This window comes from Bombus vancouverensis, chromosome 11, assembly GCF_051014615.1.
Source record: "Bombus vancouverensis nearcticus chromosome 11, iyBomVanc1_principal, whole genome shotgun sequence".
Lineage (NCBI taxonomy): Eukaryota > Metazoa > Arthropoda > Insecta > Hymenoptera > Apidae > Bombus > Bombus vancouverensis.
In genome coordinates this window covers 12,924,412-12,945,324 of record NC_134921.1, presented here as the reverse complement: position 1 = coordinate 12,945,324, position 20,913 = coordinate 12,924,412, and the positions used below count along the sequence as shown (strand labels likewise).

The 20,913-nt window shown below is 47.6% G+C and overlaps 1 long non-coding RNA gene across 2 annotated transcripts in view; it reads right to left on the bottom strand.

The window, feature by feature from the left end:
* Positions 1-20,913, bottom strand: part of LOC143303349 (uncharacterized) — an 88,443-nt gene that overhangs the window by 18,431 nt on the left and 49,099 nt on the right. The window contains exons 2-4 of one of the 2 annotated variants that reach the window (XR_013059538.1): positions 17,027-18,365; positions 7,538-12,121; positions 6,036-6,425 (exon numbers count right to left, since the gene is read on the bottom strand). This is a non-coding gene — a long non-coding RNA (uncharacterized LOC143303349). The remainder of the gene's footprint in view (positions 1-6,035; positions 6,426-7,537; positions 12,122-17,026; positions 18,366-20,913) is intronic. The other variant, XR_013059537.1, reaches the window with a different exon arrangement.

Here is a 20,913-nt window from a genome sequence, read left to right as displayed (position 1 = left end):
TCTTTCGATTCGAGATTTAATGGAGTAGAAAAGTTTCACATTTGTGAAAGCAAGTCGTAGTGTTCGTAGAAAACAGATTTCGTCCGAGTCGATAGAATTTACAATTAGCGATTCTTCATCCCCAAAAGCGATATTCGTCGGTATCGTTGGAAAGTACGGTTGGGAACGCTTCAGCCCCGAAACTATCGAGCGTACGAATCGACTTCTGCCTTCGACACGATCGAACACGGAGGGCCCACGTGGTTCTCGATGACCACTCCGACACGTGATCCGTCATGCGAAATGAAAACTGTCCGATAGAAGGTGGATTCGAAGAAGGAGAAATCGCGAGTGGTCGAACGAGTCCCACGCAGAGACGATGATTAAAATTGTAAATATCCACGGCCGACCCCCGGTGTTACGACCTTTGCGCGGCCCACGGCGCCCCATCGGCTCACCCCATATATCAACGGATATTAGATTATGGTAAGAGGCGAGCATTAACGAACGTTGGATTCGCGCGCGCCTCATTTGCCACCCTTAGGCTCCGTTCGCGCGCCATTTTTCACGCAACCGTCACGTCTGCGTACCAATCGGCGATTTCACCCCGGGAGCTGCAACGATCCTGACGCTTCTTCTTTCCTCCTTCCTTCCTTCCTTCCTTCCTTTTACTTCTCTTTTTCTTCTTTTCTTTCGGCCGGTAGTATCGAACGATTACAGTGAATAATTGATCTAATATGGGAGGGATCCACCAGAGCGATGGATACATTTGTTCTCGTTGCAAGTAGGTGAAGGTTCCGTTGAAAGCCGCCTTCGACGCGGCTAATGGCATGCAATCTTCGTGAAATCGCCTTTGTTGCGCGGCTCCTCTTGTCCGCTAATTGGTAGAGCGTGGGGTAGAAACTAGCGTGCAACAGTGAAAGCGCAATTGCAGGCCGATCGATGAAACGCGTCGATGGTTTAGATTTCGAATTATCGAGTCTTCGTTTGGTACCATTGTTTGGGTAATTAGATGGCTACGTTATTATCGATTGGTTACGGCGTGCTCGTTCTTCGAACATTCAATTTGTAACGGCAGTGACGCAACGTAACGAGGAATTGTCCAGACCTTTCAACGATCTTGTAATTTTCTACAGCCTTTTTTCAGATAAACACTTTCTTAGCACTTTTATGGATTTTAGTTGTCGCGCTATGTACAACAATGGGTCCGTGCAATTTCCTTGGTTCAGCTAAAAAGGATGCGCTATCTTAACTTACCAAACACAAATTCGCTAAGTTCTCCGAATCCGAAGACTCAAATCGTACGCGTTTTGCGCCACCTCTGCAAATTAATTTAATCGTTTTCGCCCCTCGCGTCCCCCTCTGTACACGAGAATAGAAGATAGACGAGGTAGAGGTAACGGAAAACGTCAACGATCGACGGATTCGCGAAGTCTTGAAGCGAAAACTACAAGTTTTCCCGAGTGACGTTCGAACTCTCATTGGACCACGAGCGAAACGGCGTCACGTTTCGCGAAGTCGATTCTTGCGGAAGAAAGAGAACCTGGCGACCGCGTCACCTCGTTCCTCGCCGGTAGAACGTGGTAAAGGGGTGCGGATACAGGTCGAGCAGGGGGCAATATTTTCACGGCGCTTAGCGGCAGGCCGACTCGGACGGCTCCCATCCGCGCAGCACGACACTATTTCCGAATGTATCGCCGGTCCCAGCACCGCGCCGCGGCGTGCACGCGCGCGTACACGCACACACACGCACGCCGGATACCGTGCGCGGCGATATTTCCCTGAATATATGTAGCGCGTGTACATACATACGTCGAAGATTAATCGAGTCAAAAGGCCGCGGTCGTTACAAAGTGTGCCGCCCGCCGCGACACAAAACCCATGCATTACCGGTCGAACGTTGCCGAACGAGAGGACGTCGCGTTCGTGTTCTAACGTTCATCTTGTCTCCGTCGATACACCCACGCTGCCCTCGCGCCAACGGGCTCGGAATGGGGAAGGCCACGGCGTCGCCACGTAGACCAAAGTCGCGGTTGTATGTGTCTGCGGCTTGGTGAAATGGTCGCGACCACTGGTGCGCCTTGATTTCTTGTTGCTCCTCGAGGTGGTAGGGATCGCACTTTCAAAGTTTCGCTGTTTGCTACTTTCGTGAGTTGTTTTTGCAGAGTTGCCTTTGCCACGCTATTGCATCGACGTAAAAATCGACGAAAATACGGGAAAATGTTTCAGACGTCAGATATCTAAACGGCGTCGAATGATATTTATTTGATCTTACTGTAACTTGGGAAACCCTAGGAAGATTACGATTAAACTTTCGAAGAGGAATCTACGTGTTTCATTGCGCAAAAGATCAACTAATTCACTGCAGTCGCTCAAACGCTACGATCTTTTCCCAAATCCTAACAATTCGCGCTTGTACAACGTATCAAATTTATTTGTACGAGGGAAGATTCTCTATGTATCTACGATTAAAAAATTACGGGCATAACTTTGGGGAAATCGATACAATTGCGCTTTCAATCCGAGAACTGTAAGAGATGGAAAGACAGTTTTCAGACAAAAGTTACTTTTTTAAATTAGAACTATCATCTGGTAAGAAAGACGTCGTTACAGTGAATTATAACGCAAAAAGTAATACTCGAAAATTAATCGGATTTTCGGCGACCAATTTCATCTGCTTAGAGCGAATTTAGACGATAAAAAGAAACCCCTGTACATAAATGAATTCTCTACGTATTTGCAGCGTCAGGAATTTTTGGAATTTGCCGGTTTGGGGAGGTTCCCCTGGTTAGTCATCGATATCTACTCGAGACTGCAACCGTGGTATAATCCGAGGATATTCTTCAGCCTCGTTACGTTAGAAGGCAGCAAAAGGAGCCCGAAAGAACGCGGAGAACGGTTTGGAATGGCGGCAGCGACGCGGCGGAGTGGTTGGTTCGTAAAGGTCAATCACGCGGTGCCGTCGCGTCGCGTCGCTGTAAGTTCTTCGAAATCAAGCGGAATTCCTTGGAACCACATCTCGGGAAGAGCCGTGGCTCGACCGCGTGTTGGTCGATTTCTGTTGTCATCGTGGCCCCTGGAGATGGACGTGAGAATGCGAATTCATAGGCAAGGGGGCGTACGAGGCCCGTCAGAAGGCCTTAGGCTGGCTCATTACCAGCAATTGTGGCCGAACGGCACCCTGCGGCGTGCTACACGGCTGCATCGGCCCCCGCCGACCTCGGGCACACCGGCTGAACCTTCACCGACCGCGAGATCCTGCCCCCGCCTGCCGTACGACAACGGAATTTAATTGCTCGATCAATCATTATTTTCGTGACTCCGCGATCGCCACCGTGAACACCGTCCTCAGCGCCGCCTTCCTCGCCCGTCGCGGTTTCACGCGCTTCCCGCTCCACTTTACATTGGAAACTTTGATGCCTTTCGTTGGTTGAATCGAACTTGGAAAGTTGACATTGATGTTTTTTCCGTTAGATTCGAGCGTTGAATACACGTCTGAATACGCGTCGCGTCTCTAAATTACACTTTGACCATTTATCCGTAAAACGTCAACTATGCGTAACGTTTCGAATAACTCTGTAGTTGTATATTTTTCAAATAACCCCATAACTCATAGAACCTTTACAATTTCCATTCGTAGCGTTATCTTTGAAACGGAGCTACGCTCCATTCACACTCGAATAACTTTTATTCCATCATTTTCCATTTATCAACCTACTATCTCACAAAGCTCCTTTTATTTCTAAACGTTCGAGCGAATCTGAAACTCGACGAGACCCACGCAGCTCGCGCCGGCATTATTCCAAGGCAAATAGACGACATTCTCTAATCAAACGCAAAGCGATCGCTCGACAAAGAACGTGAGCAGCCTCTCTCTCTCTCTCTCTCTCTTTCTCTCTCTGGTCCGACGCGGAAACCAATGCCCTCGATGTCGGCTCTCTATCAAATTAACGGAATACATTAACCACAGCTGTGTGTTATTCCCTATTCCGCCTCGTGGACACGCGCCTGGCGCGTCCATAAAATTCCAGCTAATTCCCCATCATCATGACAATGAGAGGCTAAACACACGCCGTTCAAAAGGATGGCCAGGCGATCGGAATCGTTGGTCGGCTTGGTCTCTTTGATGACTGCGAATAGATCGTCACTGGCGCAGATGGCGCGCGCGGGCCAACATCGATGAAAGAACGGTACATAAAACAAGAAGAGAAAGAGGAGTAGGAGAAGGAAGAGATATATATATATAAAATATAAGGAGAAAAAAGAAAATAGGGGGCGAAGAGGGGAGGGGGAGAAGGGAAGGAAGGAAAAGGAGAAGGAACTGAGACAGCGTGGAGACAAAACGAACCAATTCTCGGCCTTTTACGATCATTCTCCACGCTCTCACCGCGTCATTAGCTGCTTGCTGGATAGATACAGGGCTGTGTTACGAAAGGGGAGCCCCCCGCCCCCGAGTCACCCTTTCCGAGAAACAATCTGTTATAGTGGACCACATGAATGGCGAAACGTAAAAATATCCCCTTGAGTTCCCACGTGGCCGGCTCAATGGACCGGGAAGGAGCGGCCTGGATCCTCGAGGACGGCCACAGATCGAGAGAGAAAGAGAAGAAGATGAACGAAGGCCAAGGAAGGAAGGTATAGTGTCCGTTGCTTGGTTCGCGCGTTGAACGAGGAGAAAGGATAAGAGAGACCACGTAGGAGGAGGGAGGAGGCAAAGGATTCGTCGCGGAGTGCGGTTTTCAACGAAGCCAATTATTAGATGCGTCTCGAGGCAAGGAGACCCAAGAAAGGAGCTCCGGATATCGATGTGAAATACGCGGGAATTTATATTTTTGTCGTGCACGTAATTGGGAATGGGCCGCGTGAAAGAAGAGGAGAAATTTAATTTTCGAACGACCGGCTCTGGTGGGTTTAGAGCCCTGACAACTTGCCTGGGAGAACTGCAGTCGTTGCAAAGTAGGCTGGTTTCTTCTTTTTTTTTTTTTTACAAACGTGCTTCCACGTCTATTTCGCAGATTTAAGACGGATTCTTCCGCGCGCTCTTTCGGAAACTCTATGAACGTTATCGTTGGGGTGGAGTTGGTACAAAGGAAAACGTTACCAACGGATGGTCGTTCAAGGATTTCAGAAAAATATACGTATTCGAGGTGTTACGAATAGAGTAAATTTCATAGGAATATCAGCGAACCTAATAACTTTTCGTACGGTTACGAGAAAATCCAAGCACGAAACGGTAACGCGTTATCCTTTGTCCGTCGTTTTCGAGTCACGACCGCGTATGACCGCTCATTTAGGGGGGCCATTCATTCTCGAGACACTTCTCTTGTCCGACGTCTCAGGGTGCACCGGACGATACCTCTCTCCCTGTCTATCATTTTCTCTTTAGGCCCGTGCAGGCATATTCGAAATGGAACGAAACGAATTACTCGCGTTGTCGAGGACACGTGCTCTCTCCTCGACTCGTCGTTGTCGTGGTCTCGTCGTCGTCGTCGTCGTCGTCGTCGTCGTCGTCGTCGTCGTCCTCGTCCTGTCTCTCCCTCGCTTTTTCCTTTTCACTCGGCCCGTTCTTTTTCTTTCTCTGTTTAATTGTGACGGCCGCTTGGGCGGGCATCTCGAGCTGGCTGGGCGGTAGAGAGGGATCAAACATTTATTATTCCGAGGGATAAGTCCCTGTAAATATGTACAACGGAGAAAAGAAATAAAAAGGGGGGAAAGAATGGAATGTTAACCCTTTGAGTACTTTCGGTGCATTAAGCCGTGGCCGTTCTTTGTATTTATAATTGCCCCTTTCCTTCAGACGCGGATGTGCTTGCTTTCAGAATGCTCTTTTAGAGACGGCGGAACGAACGAGCTCCGCCGAGGCTGCAACGGTGTAACGATACTTGTCGATCGAGACGCGCGCGTTATTCGAGGCAAAGTTAAAACACGTACATCGGTAGAAAATGTTCGATACCTTTGGATACTGTTTTACGCGTTTTTAACAACGATTCTTTTAAACTGACAGTCGCAGGTATATCGACGGAGTATATTAACCATAATACAGGTATTTCACCTACCTTGTATTCATCGACTTGTATAAGTCGAAGTCACTCGTCGAATGGTTTCTGGCCAATAGATACGCTGCTTGTTCCTCCTTCTTGCTCGCCCTTGAATCCAAACGGAGCATCTTTGTGCACGTCGGCGAGACCGAAAAGAAAAGACGCTGCAGAGACACTCGTTGCTCGTACGGCCCTGACAATGGGCCATTCATCCGCCATTGTATCCCCGGCACATTAATTGTCTCTTTGAAGCCCGATAACCTCCGTGGATACGAAACCGCTCCTCCCTCTTCCTTTTCTTATCTCGTTCTGCCCTTTCCATTCTGGCACCCTTTTGTATGCCGATTGCCTTATTGGCAGGGGTTGATAAAGGGTGAACAGAAGATGAGTAAGGAGGAAAGAAGATGTCTGAAAGCGAAGACGAACGTACTTAGGAAAATCGTATCGTATCCGTGAAAGATGAAACATCTTGTACGCAGGATAATACATTTTCAAGATTTTCAAATTCGCAAAATAGATCGATATCGAAAAATCGTCGAGCAATTACGCGCTACAAGATATTAAAAATAGTAGAGCGTTATCGCGTGGGAGAGGGACAGCCGCGATTAATACGATTCAAATTACCATAAGCATCTGCTGGCGGGCTCGTTTTAAATCCACGGAATTTTGACGAAAAACGAACGAGCCGAGACAAGAAGAAGGAAGGACAGATCGTCCAGCAGGAGATCTCCGTAAATCGCTGAACGATGTTTCGCTGAATTACGAGCGATATCGAGGAAGGGGTCCGCCGATATAATTAAGGAGGCGATCATCCTCCGCGATCCTGCTCGTGTCTCGCGTTGGAATCCAAATTTTATGTCGGTATCATAAAAGCGCGTGACGGCAGAAGAATTAGGACGGCACTCAGTCTCCCTCTCCGTTGTGGGCACCCATAAGGACCGCTACAGATATATAAAGGCTAATTCACGATGGACTTGTTTAACAAACCGATCTGCGCCCAACGCGACTTCTACTCTTCGAGGCTGCTTTCGTTTGCGATTCGTCGTGTAATCGAGCGATTACTTCACCGCGAATGCATTCACGTCTATGCGAAACCCAAGCATAGAAGAACGCGTATAACGTGTAACGTATTGTCCAAAATGTTCGTTTAAAAATCCGCTGCCGCTGTACGATAGTTAGGATTGTATAATAAAAGTTATTCGAAGACAGGTCGAACCCCTATGGAATGAAAAATCGCGCGAGATGAATAATCTCGAGGAAGGAAGGTCGGATGGGTTCGAAAATCGAAACGTCATCAGGATAGCCGCACAATCGGTGTCCATTGGCCTTAAACCAACGAGGCACGAATAAAGGAGGGGACATCGTGGCGGGAGGGAGAGCGAGAGCGAAATATGGATGAGTAATATGGGTTCCTCGCTACCCTCACGAGGCAGAAAGGCAGACGAGGGTGTCGCGATTCCCTGCTGTGCATTGATGGCCTCATCTAGCCTAGAAGAGCTCGGGAATTCAGCGGTAATTACCTTTTCTTCGGGCCGACGCCAGCCAGAGGTGTTTCTGGTGTACCGCTGCTTCAAAGCTCTGGACGTGGAAGTTTTCAGCTGCTTGTGAAGCTCCATCAAGGTGTCCCGTGGCCGAGTAATGGTCCTGAGTGTCCGTTGGCGATTCCTGATGGGCCTGGGAATGCATTAATTCCGGCTCGTTCGAGCTTGAAATTTAAACTGATTTGAATGTGTTGCGTTTTAGCACGTCGTTGCATCCTTTACGACGACAGTCCTGTTTGTGAGTACCGACAGGGAGAAGAGGTTCGAGATCGTTGTCTAAGAATAACGATGCTTTAAGTTTTTTATGCCAAGTGGAAAGTGGTTTTTAAAAGTAATTCTCACTAAATTACTAAATCCTTCGGGTCTAAAATATTTCCGACTATCGAAGGACCACGAGTAATTATTAAATATCAAATACTCTCTGCTTTCCCCTTGCTACGATAAAAAACGAAGCTCGAGCTATTTCACAGGCTATGTTTTACGAAGACGTAACCTCTAAATATCTTCGATTATATCGTCTACCAGTCTACCTAAGCTACACTCACAATCTCTTTCTCTGGTTAATATTACGTAATGCCCATTTCTCATCTTCCGTAAAAACCTCGTTAAAAAGAGAAAGAATAAAGGAAGGAACGACCGACAGACGTGTCCACGGTTCAACGAATCATAAACACTGCCTTGTACCATCCAGTTCGCTGCTGGAGACGCGACTAAATTCCAGGGGAATCCATAAATTTCACGAACGAATTAATTTCGACTAACAAGTAGTACCACGATCGATTCGTGGCTCGTCGTAACGCCGAAGAGATTTCCATTTCGTTTCGGTCGTGGAGATTACGCGTCGCGGGAGATCACACGTGGGAAATTCGCGGATTTCTGTATGAAACATCACGGACATTGATACGGACGGTTTCGCCGTAAGGAGAGGCTGTCAACGCCAACGAGAGGTGTTTATGCCTGGTCGGAGGAACGGCGCGTGAAAAGTCCGGCTGAAGCTTCAACAGGCTGTCCCGATCCCTGCGAACCTCGATGAAGGTGTCTTACAAGATCCGTAATGATCTTGCGAATCTGGCGTAGAACGCGCGCCATTCATTCACGATTTTGTAATTATGCCTCGACCATGGTCCCGCGGACGTAGACTTTTCGTGTCCTGTAAAAATCTCGAGTTTACGACGCGCCGTCTGCGAGTCATTAACCGGTTGAGAATTAACGCGGATAACGTGCATTTTAATTCGCTTTTTCGTGCAATTTTCGTAGGAATGTTCGAGCATCTGATACTTTTATTTCGATTACATGAATTTACATTTGATATACGATGGCTACGAAAGATGTTTGCACATCGTCGTATCTCTTGCAACTGCTAACACGCTACTAATTCATCAAGATCCGAGTGTATTAAATTGCGTGTGATTTTGAAACGAACTGATATAAAATCTGATAAAAGAGCGTTTCGTTCGAAACTAAGGATACGAGCAAATACCGTTCGTAGTTACCGTAAGCGTGTATGAAAAACCGAACTTGTCAAAGCTCTCGTCTTTCTTTTTTTAATGATCTTAAAACGTTATGCTTTCTTTTCGTCATTCTGCTTGGCTGTAGAAAGGGCAGCGATGGGGGTATCTTGGTCGCAAAGCGGAGGAAACAAAAGAAGAAAATGGAGGGTGGTCGACGTGGCGTGTGAGAGTCAGGTGCTAAATAATTTCTGTCCCAAAGGAAGGAAAGAACGGCGATCCGCTATCTTCGATTTCTCCACGGCTATCTGGCTAGCCGTGTGACATGGATATAAGTTACGAGCGTTCGAATAATTACACGGTTCGGGTTCGAGGCGAGTCGCGGTCAGCGGAAGGCAAAAGACAATTTTACGCAGCGGGGCACCGTCGTCCCTGGCGACCCGGTGGCAACCTTCTTTTCTGCTAACTATTTGCCCCACGAAATCGACAGCCATCGGGTCCGTGTTCCACGGAAACCCGATGTCTGCTATCGAAACGCTTTTAATGTACCTGAAATGAAATATCGTGCCGCGTTCCCTCGCAGCAACGCTGTTGCCGTTCGTTCGTTCGTTCGGTTCAGTTTTCTTTGAAAGACGCGGGGGTGGACGGGGTTAGACGGTCCATAAATCCAGAGAAATCATAGATCCGTTGAACGTTGCCGGTACTTGCATGGTAGGTGCGTAGAGTAAGCGTCGTGTTGCCGTAGAATTCGTTTTGAGATTTTGCGAAGACCGAGCGGATAAATTTGATTTATATATCAGATACGTAGAATCACGGGGTTAGCTTGTCTAGAAGAATATATCGAAGCCGTTCGATTCGAAATCCCTAACGACCCCTAATGACCACGAGAACGTCATCAAGAGAAGACATCGAGAAGTCTAGTAAATATATAGGTACGCGTGTTCCGTAATAGCGTTGCTTCCGACAACGAGCGCAATGGCAGCGGGGAAAGTTGCCTTCATTAGTCGGCTGGCCTCTGTCGAACAAGCGATAGTCCGACGGATCTGCTTTATGTAAATCAGTCGCTGCGTAATTGGCACTGAACGAAAAAGCTAATTACCGAAATCGTGCACCCGGGACCCCTAGGACCCAGGGCTCCATCAGCGCTCAGCGGGATATCGCGACACCCTCGCCCCTCCGGCTATCCCCTTCCGCCCCTTTGGCCTCCTCTTTCTCTGTATTGCACGCGTCTTTCCACGGACACGATCAGCACGAGGGCCGCGATATTACTCATCCAGGTCCGATATACGACTACCTGCTTCTCGATTATGCTCGCTGCTACTCGGCTGCGCCGGCTCGCGTCCAAAGTGGCGAAAGAGATATATTTCGACCTGTTCTGCCCCCACCACCCTTCGTCTCCCTCGAACCTCCTCCTATTTCTTCTCCATTCTTTCTCGAAATAAGTAATGAATAATATCGTAAATCTTTGTGGCCGTTTGTGCTCGGCCAGAATGAGCGTCACCGTTTGCGTGGCTCCTTTGTGGCGAAAGTGCGCGAGAAAATTTGTTTATGGAGATTTAGAGGCTCTCGCCGTGCGATTTAGTGCCGATACGAGTTTCGAGCGTCGTCCGCAAAAGAAGGGTTGAATGGTAGTTTTCGTGGTGTTTGTTGCTTGCCGAGGTTTGGTTGTTGATGAGGTGATCGACGTCGATGGCAAGGGCATGGGGCAAATGATCAACTTGATTGATCGTGTTTGATTATGAAAATTAACTCTTTCGGTACTCGCTGAAGTAACCCAAGTTAAAAAAAATATTCGTCTCTCGCTATCCTGCGACTTGAATTGCTAATAATCAGAGGAGCGACGCGACTAGAGAAATCAAACTGTTCGGCGAATTTGATTTCAGCGAAAAAGTTTTTAACGATAAACGAAAACAAAATACGATGGTAAATCGTTGCAAGGATGGTAGTAAAATCGGTAGCCATAAGTCATTCCTCCGTGAGTAACGTTTCTACCGGCATTCTGCTTTCGACTGAATTATCTCACGAGCGATATCGTATGACTTAGCAACGATATAACCTTACTAACGAGAATAGTACGCAGCAAAAGAAAAGTGGTCGGCGGGAATACATCAGCCGTACGATATTTACGGGTTTCAGCTTCCTATGACGTCAGCTCGCGAAAATCCATATATCAAACGTTAGAAGGCGCATCCGAGAGACGATGAGTACCAAGTCGAGGGCTTCTTCAAAGGTAATCAGCGGGGGTCCTCGAACGGTCCTCCTCCGCCGTCGTATACGCCGCACGACACATCGAAAGAAAGAACATTCTCTCCGGCTTTGCTGGCGCGAGCGTGTGCAGTAGTATACAGGCACGCCTGGCCTGTAGCCCTGAAATTTGTGGTTTTCCTTAAACGGCAGCTTCCTCGTGTTTCACCCGCTGATTCGGTCGGGTTCACCCCTTTCCAGAAAGGAGAAAAGAAGACGAAGAACAAAGAGAAAAAGCTGGTAGAGGATGGAAGAAAAAGAGGAAAAAACGTTATTAATCGTCGCAGTGGGCCTCTGAAAAGAGGCGCAGACGCAGCCAGAAGGAGAAGAAGCGCGACAGTGTATACTCTCCATCCTTTAGCCGATGCTGCGAGCGGGTACTCAGGTAGCCGGTGGATCCTTTGACCTTTCCACCGGCTGTCCTGCGGGATACGTCTCGTTCCTGTCCACCTTCTGTCTTTTCTCACCGAAAGAATTCCGCCAGCGGCCGATTCCTCCGGGGGGCGGGGTCCTGGGCTTCAGTCAGCTCCCGCTATTCATTTTGCTGCCTCCGAGAGAATGGAAGAATTAATAAGTGACATTTCGTAGGAGAGGAAAGGGAAAAGGTTCTTACGCGCGCCGCGACGCGAGGAAAAGAGGGATCGAGAAAGGAAAAAGGCACGCAGGAGGAAAAAGTGAGAGAGGAACGGAGAGCAAGAAGATTGCCCTTTTTTCTTTTTTTTTTCTTCTTTTCTTTTCTTCTACGGTCTCGTCGTGATCGTCGCGTTCGTTCACGCGGTCTTCCTCCTCTTCGATCAACCGCGCGCCTCTTTGTTGTACCGGTGCTGCCTTTTGTCAGCCCGGCCAGGAATGGAACACCTTGTCTTAGGTCCTGCGTAACACAATACCCCTCGCAGATAAACCGTGTCTAGGAAGTCGAAATGAGAAGACAAGGGAAAGATTGACAGTTGCGCGTAGGGTTAGTGGTTGGTTCTTTTTGGGGTGACGTTGCGTTGAGGGTTAGGTTGGCGGAGGACGCGAGATTCTGGTGATTATGGACAATGATAGGGAATTAATGCCAACGTTTGTATCGGTTAGCGGAAATCGACGTAACCGCTTGTACTAACGTCGATCGAACGTTCCGTAGAAGTTCAATTTTTGTTTCCAGCCACGATCTTTGTAGGAGGACTCTAACCGTATTTTTGCTCCCATCACTGGCTTTGTCAAAAGAACGGCATCCCTTTTATCTGATCGTGGAACGTAACGAACTTACAAAACTGTCTTCTCTTTCCGTGTAAACCATCGTGCGTCGTGTTGCGGAGAAACGGTCGCCTCGCCGAAGGAAGACACCGCGACGATCCCAGGGTGTACCGTTCGAAACAGCCAAGGTATACGACTCGAAGAAAGATGCAAAAAAGCTCGGACGATCGAGCAGCACTTCCCACGAAGTGTGCGAGCGATCAACGGGGGAAGCGAGCCGCTGCATGACGAATGGGGGCGCAGCCAATTTAGATGCATAGAGGTCGTGGCGTAGGGTCGTCCGACGACCTGTCGTGTCTCATTCCCGCGGGGACTACGTCCACGGCCTCTTTCATTCGGTGTAACGGGGACGATCGTGAAGCCACGTCTCCCGGCTTTTCTTGCATGCTCATTATCGAACTAGTGAAAGGCAGTGCTTCGACCAGAACCGTTTCGGTGAAATCTGGTCGCTAATGAACTAACTCGAGTCGAAAACTACCGAGTTGCGTGAAGCTCGTCTACGAAGATTCGGTTGCGAGAGAAATTGCGGTGACGTTGAAGACTGATGGGTGAATGAAGAAAGGTTGATTGAAGGCTTGAGTAGGATTCGAGTAAACGAGGCGTGGGTGTGGAGGATGGCGGAAGATTAGAGCGTGGTGGAGAGCGAGCATGGGAGTGGGAAATGGAGAATCGAATGGCTCGAAAGTACAGGTTAGAGGAAGGAATAGGAGTGACGTTATACGTGCAAGTAATGAAAATAGAGGAGATAACATCGAGCATCGTGAACGTAAAATATTATTCGGTAGTAAAAAGCTGATGATTCGTATACGTTGAAACTGCCGAATCGATACCAAGTCGTCGGCTAGTCGTTAAGCGATGTATAAGAAAATAACGTCCGAAGTAGATGAAAAGGTTAACGAAAAATTATTTGAAAATTAAACGAATAACATAGAAAATTCCGTGAAATGCACGATACGTGGCAAGCACTTCGCTGTCGCTAAATGGCCAACTGTTATTCTAAACCACCGTAATCAGGGTACAGGGAGGAGGAAGCTGGTGCAAGCGAATTTGTACTCCGCTCTCCTGCTATTCTGCTCATTATCCTCGCATTATCGACATTGTCTTCGCTAAATCTGATATCCCGCATCCTGGGTGGCGAGCCGGTGTAATTACTAACACGAAACCGGAGGTTGGCTGGCCGATTGGCCGATCCGAGCCTCGCGATGACGAGAATCTCTTCGAACCTCCCCTAACGCACGGTGGTCGAAGGGGCAGCGGGACAGGGAAGGATGGACGAGCTGCATTGCGTCTTCATTATAAATCCTGAGAATCACCCAAATTGATAACGGCATCCGAAGGCTGCCGTAAAGATCCTCGTAATACTCTAAAGAGGGTTCACCTCCACCCTCGCGCAGCGGGGTGTCCCTGGTAACGAAATAACAGGAGGCCACATTCACCTCCTCCCCCTTTCTTTGCCTCTCTTCTACTTCGACCGTTCGTGACGGTTTCGATAGGTGTAGTCTAGCGCTCTCTTTGCTTCTTTCGATCGAGTCTCGTCCGAATTATGCTCGTTCTTCTCGCGATGAGGCGAAACGAGCCTCCGGTAGAAAACTACGCACATTTTTTCTCATTCTGCTTCCTTTTTCTTTCGAGAAGGGACAAAGTCGAAGAGAGAGGTTCGAACGGTGTTCGATGATCTGAAACGACTATAGTCGAGCGTCCCTACGGGCAATTCTCGCAAGAGCCTGTGCTCGTTCTCTTCGTAAGACGACCGAAACGGATCGACGGAGAAAGATCGTGGACACATTTTCCTGGATTTATTCCTTGCAAGAGATAAGATCGAAGCGAGTGGCTGTGAACGGCGTATCGTTCGATATCGATGATTTGAAATAGTTCGCTATCGTGGTGAAACAGGCCTTGGATGAAACGTAATTAAGTACAGGCGGATCGGTGTTTAGAGGTAAGAGAGAGAGACGTGGCTTTCACAGTTCCGTCACGATCTCCACCAGAGAAGAAGGTTCTCGCACCGGGTTAAAAAGCCTGCCGTTCGTTTCAACGAACATCAGCGACAAGGGGTGGGTGGGTGAAGTAGAGAAGAGGCGGAGGAAGATGAGAAAGAGAGAGACAGAGGACTCGTGATATTTCCTTGACCAAAACGTTCCCCGAACGGTTCCTCGTGGTCGTCGAGTCCCGGAGGAACGAGGGAACGGAGTCTGGAAGCAGCCACAGCCCTCGCTGGCTGACCGGTGGAAGATTCATAAATTATTTCAGGAAAAAAGGAGGAAAAGTATTTCCAATTACAGTTTTTTGTGAAGGGTTGCCGCGGGCCACGCGGCAGGGGGTCCGCTTAATGGCGACCCGCGCTCACCGCTCCTCCTCCACCTCCTCCTCCTCCGCTTCGTCGTCGTCTTCTTCTTCTTCTCCTTCGTCTACTCCTTCATCCACCTCCAGTGCCGTCTCTCTACCGATTCTTCAGGGTCCTCCGACGCCGCCAACGCGGCGTATATTCTTTTTCTTTATCCTCCCACTACGCGCAGTCCGCGTTACTCCACCTCCTTCTTCTTCGTTTTCGTTCCGCTGTCTGACGAGCACCGGTGACACGAAAGAGGATCGATCATCTGCCGGCCCTGGCGGATTCAACCTCGGGGGAGGCTGACTGCGGGGGTGGCTGGAATCGCTTGGAACGGCTTTATGTGCGAGTTTTACTGCGATCGTTCGGTCGATTCGCTATTATTCCGGGTGAGTAGATTGCTGGAATAATTCCTGCTTGTTTCGCTTTTATTACGCAGGAAGTAGGTATTTTACATATACATCCTTTATGTTTTATCGCTTAGGCTTGACATTCAGATTTTGAATTTATTATTTCCAACTAACGTTCCGTTGATATTTATTTATTTGTAAAAATCTCATTTTTCCGTATTACCGCTATTCTTTCTTCCTGTACGCTGAGCTTTCCACGACAGATACAGATATCTTCGAGCTTATAGAATCTTCTACTTATTCGAACGTCGTAATTAACAACGATAATTGAAAAATTCGATTTCTTTTCTAACGTAGTTCGTCATAGTGCTACCACGAGTTGAATCGAAATTCCCTTGAGGACAAATTCCGGCGTGCCGTTTACGATCTTGACGGCCGGTTAAATTACCGACTCGCTGGTACCTGTGACCCCCGAAATAGCCCTTTGCCCTGACCTCTAACCTCCTGCTACCCGTGAGTTGCTCGTCTCCACGCCCTGCCGAAATATCGATAGGTGATCGGAATTTCTTCGAATAGTACGGTAGAACCTCTATTATCCGCATTCCCATGTTCTGAATGATAGTGTTCGGCTATGTTGCAACACTCGTGCTTCTTCTTCTATCACGGTGCTGTTCGTTTTCTCTCGTGTAAGTTTGATTACCGTGAGATATAGTATAATATAAATTCTTATAGTTTTACGATCCATAGCGTACGATCTTCGGATTGAAGTATCGTAGTATTCTGTAGCATTGGTTCGATAGTTAATATTCAAAATACCATCTCGTTTATCGTTTCGTTTATAAAAATAACGATAAATTATTTTAGTTTGGTGAGAAGTACGATAAAGATATTGAAATAATTCCTATTCTTCTTGTCAACGTTGTAATTTACGTATCTTCGTATTCCTAAGTATGTAAGAACCATCATGCGGTATAAAAAAAAAAGGAACGTCGTTGTTTAAGACTCAATAATTTACCTTTTTTCATAGCTATCATCAGCGGCCACCATTCTTTTTAGCCACACAGATCAAACTAATGCAACGTTACGCTTTAGCAACCACGAAAGCGATAAATCTAAGCACTGCGGTTGTGTTTAACAACTCGCAGGGTTGCGGTTGACACGATCACCACCCTTAAGGGACAGCGTTAACTTCTCTCTTCCTCCTTTTTCGCCTAAATCTCGAATAATCGTCTTACTATCTTGCATATTCCCCCGAAAGAATATTAATTTTGAATGTCACGTCATAAGAAGCGGAAATTAATCGTCGAACGACTTAGTATTAATTCTTTATTTCTTTCCGTGCACGATTATTTTTCGATAAAAGTATCCTTTTGATAAAAACGAGTACACGTTCGATATTTTGGAACAAATGTGTTTACGTGTATGGGACAGGGATAGCATAAAGGATCCTGTCTTCATATTTCTGGCAGAACACCATGCGGTCGCCAGTCATGTAGCGCCATAGGCAATAATATTCATAATTAATAGTTCGCTGTTCCGTGGGTGACGGAGGATAAATAGAGGAAACTGAAAATTATCAAAATGGGTAGTCAATTTCGTCCACCTTTAAATATTTCTTTCGTTACAACGATTCTGTCGTGATCTTTCTGCCTTTTGCTTAAAGATTACACGATGAAACAATTTAAACGCGTTACCTTCTGCTAATTCCTCCCACCGTCCCTACAAAAGAAGCAATCTCCATCGAAAGAACCGGCGAAAGATAAAAGTTCCAATTCGTTCGCTGGGTATTCCCCGTTCTAAATCCTACTTCGTTCTAATCATTGTTCTAAATTACGCGAAAGAAGCGACGTCTACTTACCATCGATTAGCCAGAACTCCATCATCTTTCAATCTCGGACGAATTCGACGTTCCTTGCTCTAAAATCAGCGAGCAGAAACGAACGAGCCTTCTTTCGCATCCGTCTATCGGATCGCTGATGGATTCGTTGCCCTTGCTAGACGCATCCTTGGAACACGGGCTCGAGAGTTCGTCTATGGTTTACGTGACATTTCGGAATGAATATGGCCGCGTGCAAAGGGGGAAAGGACGTCCAGTATGCGAGCCTCCGTACATATTTTGGGAGAACACCACGCGGCCGAGCCGGTCATGTACCGCCGTGGGCAACAATATTCATAACTAATAGATCGCCGGCCCGTGGGTGACAGAGCAATACGTCCTGCGTTTCGATGTTCCTGGCTCAGAGAGATCGAGCGAGAGCTGGCCCTCGCGCGCGCGCGCGGGGTCGTGCCCGGATCCGTCGCTTGGTTAGGTCCGCTTTACACGGGCCGAGCATTCCGGGAAGTCCACCACGAACCATCATAAACAAGCCAATAGTCCTCTTTCCAACCTGCTCCGTTCTCTTTCCCAATTCGCGTTGCTCGCGATCTATCCTGTTTCGCTCCTTGTCTTTTTCCTTGGAAGATCGCGAGATTTTCCATTTCTCGAGGTTTCTTTAGCCGTTGTTAGTCGTTTTTCGTTGCTTCTTGACTATGCCACGCCGTTCAAAGAGTCCAAATAGAAAAGTATAAGCTTGCTTCTATTTCTCGAGTTAGAGTTTGAACGCGAAAGGTGCGTATAAATAAAAATTCGGCGGAATAATTTAATACTTTGTATTTCGCAGTAGTAATTGTCTCTAACTTATTCGAATCGCGACATCTTTGCAAACTATTACGGTCTATGTGTTCGATAAAGGCCATTAATTGGATTTAGTCGTTGGCTATCGAAGTTGCTGCTCCCAGTCCAAGAATAATGGTCCACATTCGGCGACGCATAGACAAGTACGATTTTGGGCTGGAATGCGCGACACTCGCGGCGGGTGTTCAAGTAACACGAGCGACCTTTGACCCCGCAGGCGGTACCCGAAGCAGGGTGCGGCGCTGAAAGTCTCCGAAAGGGTCCACGCTAAAGGCCCGAAAGGAGATGGAGGAGTGGACGCAGAAATACCTCGACAATAGAGCCCAGTCATACGATAATAATGATCAATTATCGATCTGTCATTCAAAGGCTACGCCGACGGAATGCACGACGAATCGAACTCTTTTTCTTCGTCGCCCTCCGCTTCTTCTGTTGCTCTTTCTTCTTCCAGACCGCCTTCGATCCCTTTCTTCTCTTCTCCACTCCCATTCGGCCGATTATCCTGCCATTTTAGCAGCATTTTCTGGAAAATGTTAATAGAACACATATTGCGTTAGATCGCGTCACACTATGCAGTCCTAGCGTTTTACGACTGACTCTGGTGTTTCGCACGGTGAGTAACTTAAAAAAAAAAAAAAAATAAAAAGTAAGAATAATGCAAAGCAGGGACGAGAGTCGCGTTGATACAGCACTGACCAATTTTCAGTTCACCGAGTTTTCTCACAGCAGTAAACCGAGGAGTAACTACCGGTTTGCCGCAAAAAGCCCAAAATTAATAATAATAAAGGCAGGTTACGTAGTAAAAGGCGCTGCTAACTGGATCCTCCCAGCGGTCAAATATACCACGTAAAGTGGAAGAGAAGAAAAGAGGTCTTTGTCGAGACCAGCGGTGGCTCGAGATTACAAGATCGTGCTTCTTGCACCGTTACGAGACAACGAGAAAACGCCGAGTGTCAATGGATTATTTAGACGTTCGACGAGGTTTGCCTACTCCATTTTATGAAGTGTCAACGTCTTCCACGGTTGAAGTGTTTCAGAGTGTTTAACAGTGTGTTTGCTTTCTCCTTTAGTAGCTTGTTACGTGTTATCTCATGCGACCGTGCTAATTGGGATGATGATGCTGAATATTCTAGTGGCTCGTTAACCCTCCATAACGTCGTGTAATCTAGGAATCGCCACAAATATTCTAGATATCTTCACATATTACGTGTATTTCGAACATTTTTGTATTTCATCTTACAATGCCATAAGCCTGATACTAGCGTTTTAAACCGTTTAATGTAAACAAAAATGATCTATTTATTTCAATGGCATCCCTCGTACCACGTACGAAAAATAGTCCACCTACGTCGCTATTTTTCCCATCGCGCGTTTTCTTCGTCGCAACAGAAAGAAGAAGAAGTGTTCTCGGAATCACGAGTCGATCGTGGCGGCAGATCGCAAACGAGCAGCGCAGGGAAATATCTAAGCAGCAATCACGAGTGAAAGTGTAAAGAAAGAAAAAAGAAACAAAGAAAACGAGAGGAAACGCAAAAGGGGACGAAAGAGGGAGAAGGATAGGAGGGCGACCCCCCCGCCGCGAGTCCGTCGCCTAATCATTCTTTAAACGTGCATAAACAAGTCTCCACGGCTGACAGTCGGGGGATGTTATATGACTAATGTCATTCCAGAACCAACGAACCTTCCCTCTGTGTTCGCTGCACCACGCGTCTCACCCCCGTGCACCATCCCTTACAACGTGATCTTTGAGTGACTAGAAACGAGAAATCGAAGGCGATGGGAGTCGGACGAGGAAGGTCGAGCGAAATCGTAGATGCATGGACACGAATGGTGGTGGTGATGGTGAAATGAGCAGGAAGACGAGATGGAAGGTTAAAGAAGGAGAGGCGAAAAATAAAAGGAGGCGGCGAGGGTGAGGGAGAGCAGCAGGCGCGGCAGCCTAAATCTAAAATGCAAATACACTCAACAAATCACTATCGGTGACAGGCATCCTTACTTTTAAAAAAGAGGAAGGAGAAGCCGGTGTACGGACCCCCTGCCAGGGGTTTCGAGGGTAACTCCAGGTCCCCTGAAGGCGAGTTTACACCGCATGCGGTCAACGCCTGTTGATGCGTCCTTCCACCGGCGCGGCTTCCTCGCCACGCTCTCTATGTCGCGATACACCGTTAATCCGTGTGCGCGATTCGGCTTGCCCGTTTAGAAACCAACCTGCTACCTTTTCCCTCCTTCGTTCCCCCTTGTATCCTCCCTGCTTCAGCTTTCTATTTTCTCAGGGAAATATTTTAGGCGATGGCTGAGCGTGTCGCCTACGTTGCGAGACAGGAGCTCGAGTGAGTTACGACTCGGCAGCATCCGGCGAAATTTTTGGGGAGATAGATACTCGTAGATAAGCTACCAAGTTTCGAATGTTTCTGCGAAGAAGTGGTTTTCACCCATGGAATTGTGATTTTATCGGAACGACGATTAGGGCTGTTTTGCACGATCGATCACTGCCAGTAATTGCTATTTCATTCGTTGCGATGTAACGTTAGGATCGAGTTACTATCAAGCGATTCGCTTATCGCAAAGTTACACGGTTACGATTTCGATAGCCTCGGTCGTTCCTTCGTTGTCTTCTTATTCTCGTATTCTTAAACGAAACGTTTCGTTCTTCGTAATTTCGTCCCATCGTTCCAAACTTCATGGAGACGCAGAATTCGAGGAACCTCGCGAGCGCGGTATCAATTTCAAAAGCAGAAAGCAACAGCGAACCGCTACGGATGCAGGTAAAGTAGTCGAGGCGTGTAAACGGTGCTTTAAACCGGTGATCCTCGGTGGTGAGGTCCTGACTAATGGAATCACGCTTTGCCTCCTGGTGATACGTGGCATCCTCCAAGGATTTTTCTGCCTTCGTTTGTCCTTCCCTCGTTCTCCCGTCTCGTTCTATTTAACAAGCGGTTCCGGATAAAAACGCTTCTAGACAGCCACCTTTGGACTAGTCTCTGGTCCGCAGGGGAACGCAGGCTCGAGGGTGGAGTTATGCGTTATTTATATCCAGGGAAGCGAGACGGACTCGAAAGCAAGGCGGCAGT